This window comes from Artemia sp. Qi Xiang Cuo, chromosome 16, assembly GCF_049724085.1.
Source record: "Artemia sp. Qi Xiang Cuo chromosome 16, ASM4972408v1, whole genome shotgun sequence".
NCBI lineage: Eukaryota > Metazoa > Arthropoda > Branchiopoda > Anostraca > Artemiidae > Artemia > Artemia sp. Qi Xiang Cuo.
This window is the reverse complement of record NC_142809.1, coordinates 32,255,657-32,261,656: the sequence shown is the minus strand read 5'-3', so window position 1 is coordinate 32,261,656 and position 6,000 is coordinate 32,255,657. Positions and strand designations below refer to the sequence as shown.

Here is a 6,000-nt window from a genome sequence, read left to right as displayed (position 1 = left end):
GCTAAGTCCTTGTCTACTATTCATTTAACTGCATCTATCTTAAACTACTGTGCATAAACTTAGCACAATAAAACACATAGTTTATAGTGAAAGAAACTCTTCTGCTTCCTCCATGAGAACCCATAACTCTGAATGATTTGGCTATGCTTACCAAAATGCTTTTCAAAGTAAACCCTATATCAGCAGAAAGCAAGGTTTACATTGTAATCAAATTATGAGTAAAAAGCAACAACAAACTTTGGATTATTTTTTGGTGAAAATGTGGAAGATAAATGAAGAAACTTTAGTGCAAGAAACTGGCAATAGTGTCAGCACCCAAAGTGTCGGGCTAGTTGAGATAAATTCCCCCACCTGTGACAGAATTTTGGAAACAAGCAGAACAATACATGGATCAGGTCAACATGGAAGTTTGGTCTGCATTGCTGAACCCTTTGCAGGTTCCAGTAGCAGTCAAGAAACTCTCTCAGATATCTCTAGGACACGGCATGACAAACCAGCTCTACCTATTCTTGAAAGATATCTGGCTTCTGCTTCTAACAGAAGGAAATTCAGTGCACATTACTATAAGACTTATGAATGGATTGAATGCTCAAAAACTTCAATTCCATGTTTTGTTTTGCTTGCTGCCATTTTTCTATGGGGACTCTAAGGGCTGGAGAAACTGCTGGGAAAAGGGCTTTCATTGCGTCAGGATTTTGCAAGTGGAAAGACAGTTCTGCTCTATTAAAGCAACATGATGGTTCTGAAAGACCTATGCATTGTATGTCAGCATGGACGGAATTTAAGATAATGAGTACTGATACTTTGAAATCTATAGAAAATGCCTTAATTCAATCCAGATCTCAAGAGGTTCAGGAAAATAGAGATCATGTGAAGTACATTTTTCATGCTATTTGCTTTCTTGGCCACCAGGGTCTTGCTTTGAGGGGTCATGACAAATCAGAAACATCTGCAAACTGGGGTAATTTGGTTGAATTGATGGAGGAAATGTCTAAAGGCAAAAAAAAGCTGAAGGCCAAGTTACAGCACTGATATGGTCACTATTGCAGTCATCAGTACCAAAATGATGCAGTTACACTGATAGGAAATGCTTTGCACCAAGATAATATTTCAGAAGTAAAATCAGCTAATTACTTTGCTATTCTTGTCAATGAGACAAAAGACATCTCTAGAAAAGAACAAAAAGTGATCCTACTCAGGTACATATCAAATGGAAAAGTAGTGGAGTGACCAATCAGCTGCTATCACATGCACAAATTAGATGCCAAGAGCTTATCCCCCTTGATTTGTGAAACTATAGAAAAGCTTGGTGTAGATTCGATGCTGCATATTGCCCAATGTTATGATGGCACATCCATTATGAGTGGGGAATTTAACAGAGTTCAAGCAGAGTTTAGGGAGAAGGTGCCTCATGCAGTTTATGTACACTGTCATGCCCACAGATTGAACTTGGTTTTGACTGACTGCCTAAAAAATATCAGCAAACTTTCTGAATTTTTCTCTGTGGTGCAAAGACTTTACAAATTTATATCATGCAGTAATACTTGTCATGAGCTATTTGTGGAATCCCAGCATATTAGTGGGCAAAAAGTCTTGGAGCTTGAGAGGACTGTCCAGACTTGCTGGTTTTATGCAGTCTGCTCTATTTCAAAGGTGAAGGTCAGATTTGATTGTATTGTTGCTGTGCTTGCTGCAGTCTCTGATAGTTCCAATGGCGAGGCAGCATGTGAAGCTAAAGGACTACTGGACAAAATCAACTCTGCCTCTTCTGTTTCAACTTTGCACATAATGGAAAAAGTATTAGTCATTGTAAATTGTTTATCAGAGCAACTTCAATCCAGAAGTTTGTTGATTTATAAGGCACTTGCACTGATTTCTGGGACATATGAGACACTCCAAAAGTTGAGAAATGATAATGAATGGAACAACTTAAGGAAAAACATATCTGAATTCTTGGCTTTAAATGATAACCAAGAATCAAAATCACCACCATCTAAAACCAGTGCTCAAAGCAAGAGAAGTCAAGCTATTTCCATTTGTCTCAAAGACTCTTTCAAACTCAACAACCGGTAAATGCAACACCAGTTAGCCTGTTAGAGATAAGATAAGATATTTATTTCAAAAAAGATCACTATCACAGGCCCACAAAGGGCCAAATTCGGACTTTGGAGTCGACAATAAATGGTTGCACTAAAACTGGCAAAAATGCAAAGAACAACAACAAAATAGAAAAATCATAATGAGCAATCATTTAAAAGTCAATAATTAAAACTGTAAAAAGTCAATAAAAAAATTAAAAAGATAAAAACTGGTCAAACTAAACTTAAACAAATACAAATCAGAAAAAGAATTAGATTGGGCATAAAAAAAGGGGGGGGGGGATAAGCAAAAATACACAAAAAAAAAGAGCGAGACATAAATACATTTAAATTAAAAGGGATACTAAGAAAGTGACAATAATTCAACTACAGTAAGTCAATAAAAGAGTTAAAAACAATAAAAACTGGTCAAGAAAGGGGAGGGAGGACAAAAAAAAATAAAATAAACCCCCATAAAAAGAAAAAAAATAAAATATAAAAAATTACAGGGGGAACTAAAAAAAGAAAGAGGGGGGGGGGGGGCAAGCAAATGAGTGCAAGAACCTGGGCAGTACCATTAGCTAATAAACAAAAAAGAGGGGAAAAAAGAAACTATTGAGACATTTTATTCATTTTTTCTGTAATGAAGGGGACAAAAGTTCTTTTGTATCTGGAAGTAATGCAGCAAATGGGGGACAAAGCAGGGATGGTCTCAGAAACAGCTCGAGGTGGCCGTAATCTGGACAGGGAGTGACGTTTGGGGAAAATACTTGCCTTCCAAGGGTTTGTTATGACATTTATTGTAAAACGGAGGCACAACAAAACCCTCCTTTGCTCCAGGGTTTTCAGACTAGCTTTGTTTAGGAGCAGAGAGTATGGTACCTTGCTTTCTTTGAAAATTATTTGCAAGGCTCTGTTTTGAATTGATTTAATTTTTTCCGATTCTTTGCGAGAGATACCAGGGTGCCAAACTGGACAAGCATATTCTAGATGTGGGCAGACAAAAGACGTGTAAATTCTTAATGAGTGGGAAGGGGGGACGCTGAATTTACGAGATTAAGGAGGGCGATAGACACATTAGCTCTATGGATGATGTCTTTAACATGGATATCCCACTTTAAATTTAAAGAAATTGTGACGCCAAGTAATTTAAAGGAGGACACGGAAATTTCAGGCGGGATAGGATTAAGAAAATAGGGCATGGATTTGAGGAAACAAATGGGTATTATCATGGACTTAGAGGGGTTTACTGTCATGTCTAAGTCCATGGCCTCATTTCCAATTTCATTGAGGATACTCATAGGATTGCTTATTACATTTCTGAAGTTTTAACAACCATTAGGTCATCAACAAATTTCCATTGGTCAGGCAATTCCTTTGTGAGGCTGTTGATTATTACTGAAAAAAGGAGGGGACCTTGGAGAGTATCTTGGGGTATGCCATTGTGGACAGGGAGAGGATTTGAATAATGATTTTGGTATTTGACAACTTGTGATCTATTTGTTAAGAAAGAGGCAACTAATTTCACCAGTAGGGGATCAATATTGAACTCGTTGACAAGTTTCTCAATTAAAATATTGTGGTTAACAAGGTCGAATGCTTTCTGAAGGTTGATGGAAATTAAATTTAGCCAGGAATTAGGCTTTTCAAGGATTTTCCTGATGTGATCAACAAGAGAAACGAGGTAATGGGAAGTAGAGGTGGATTTTAGGTTCCCTAATTGCTTCAAGTCAGCAAGAGGTAGGATTTTTTCCTTTAGTCAATCTGCAAGTAATCCTTCATAAAGTTTCGAGAAAATAGGAGTAAGAGTAATAGGATGGACACCTTCAAAACCAAGCTTTCCGTTTTCCTTTTTCAAAGGGGTTATGAAATCCTTTTTCCAAATTGTAGGAATTTGCCCAGACTTGGTAATCTCGTTAAACAGGAAAGACAAGGGCTTAGAAATGAAATCACCGAAGACACTAATAAGAAGAAAGGGGAAATCCAAAGGACAAACACTTGTCTTTCTTAGTTTTTCAATTTTTCTTTCTATCTCAGATGGGGAAACAGTGGGAAAATAAGGGGAAAGGGCTCCTGATGGTAATTGGTTGGACAGTGATTGAAGGCTCTGGACAATGGAAGCAAGGAATTATTGAGATTATTGGCAGTAATACCAGGGGAATCGGGTAGATTGAAGTTAAGCTGTTCAAGTCTCCTGCCACACAGCTTTTTAACCTCAGAATACCAGTTTTTTTGTTTATTAGTGAACAATACTTCGACCTTATTTTTGTAGTACAATTGTGCCAATTTGCGAATTTCTCTTTTAATTGATTTTCTTAGTTTCTTGGCTTCATCTGGTTTATTATTTTTGAAAAGCTTCAATTTGGTTCTAATTAGCGTTTTTATAGTTTGGTTAATAAAGGGTTTATCACTGGAGCACTTTTTTAATTTTTTTTCAGGGAAACAAATTTGATATTTGTCAATTAGCTTTTTGTGGAACATAGCTATGGTCTCATCAAGATTTTAAAAACTATAAACATCAGACCAATCTTCAGTATTCAGCCACATATCAAGAGATTCTTGGTGTCAATGACCATGCCATAGAATCCCAGCCTTCTCTTGCAAAGCTGCATCTGTCAAAAAGTGATATTTCAAAAATGGATCTTCTTTGAGCTATCAAAATCTTATCCGACCTCCCAGTTGCCTATTCTGCAGTGCTAAAACTGATGAAGCTAGTTGCTACTTTGCCTGTGATCACTGCCAGTAATGAACGATTCTTCTCGGCATTAGGGCGTGTGAAAGACTCTGTGATCGACGATGGGAAACGACAGAGTCAGTGATCTCATGATAATGGCTGTTGGAAAAGAGGAGGTAAAGAAACTGGATTTGGATAGATTAGTCGAAGATTTTGCCAAGCAGTGACCTTGCAGCTACCCCTGTTTTAGGTATGTTTGCTCAATGTTGTTCTTTTTTTGCATCTTAATTAAAAAAAAAATCAAAAAAAATCCTTGCCCTCCCCCCCCTACATTTTCGTGAATTGGCGCCATTTGTTGCCTGGGAGCAAAAGTCTCTTGCTGAAGCTGCAATTGATAAAGTAAGAATGAAAACTGTTAGGAAGTGAATATTAGAACTGACTCAAGAAAAACTTCTTTCAGGGTACTTGTGTCATGCATCTAAGATCCACAACAGCCTTACCAAGAATCAATGTGTAGAATTACCAATGATTTTCCAGTTGCAAGCAGAAAGGAAATGCATTCATTGTGGGTTGATGAAGGCGAACACAAAAAAGGTGGTAAGGACTGGTATTATGGATTAATGAAGAGATACCCTGAACTCAACTTGAGAAAGCTAGAAGCTTGTAGTTTGACAAAAGTCATTGGCTACAACAGGGAAAATGTAAACATCTTCTATTATAATCTTGAAAGAGTCCTAACAAAGTGTAAGCTTGAACCAGAAGTTATATATAATGTTGACTAGACAGGTGTAAGAACAGCATAATTGCAGAGATGGGCATAAAACAAATGAGTAAAGTTACATCACGAGAGCATGGAATATTTGTTACTCTGGCATGCTGTGTGAGCACTTGGAATGGCTTTGCCACCATTCTTCATTTTCTCAATAACTAACTTCAAGGAGCATATGTTGACAAATGTGCTTCCATCATCTGCTGGAGCTACTGACCCAAGCAGCTGGACAACTGCTGGAATATTCAGGTTTCATACCACAATCTGTTAAGTATGCTAAATACAGCAAGGAGAAAAAACTTTCTGTATATTTTAGACAATCATGAGAGTCCCATCTTCCTTGAGACTCTCAACCTGGCAAGTGATTAAGGAATTGTATTATTGACTTTTCTACCACATTGCAGCCTTAACTTTGATCACAGGATATTTCTATCTATAATTTGCTGAAGGGCTATTTTTTTTATCTGTCAAAAAGTGAT

At 37.3% G+C, this 6,000-nt stretch overlaps 1 protein-coding gene across 1 annotated transcript in view; it reads left to right on the top strand.

Annotated features, from left to right (window-relative positions):
* The first annotated feature begins 4,983 nt into the window (after positions 1–4,983).
* Positions 4,984–6,000, top strand: part of cert (ceramide transfer protein) — a 124,746-nt gene continuing 123,729 nt past the window's right edge. Inside the window, exon 1 of the mRNA XM_089102155.1 lies at positions 4,984–5,002. The gene's annotated coding sequence lies outside the window, so the exon portion shown is untranslated. The remainder of the gene's footprint in view (positions 5,003–6,000) is intronic.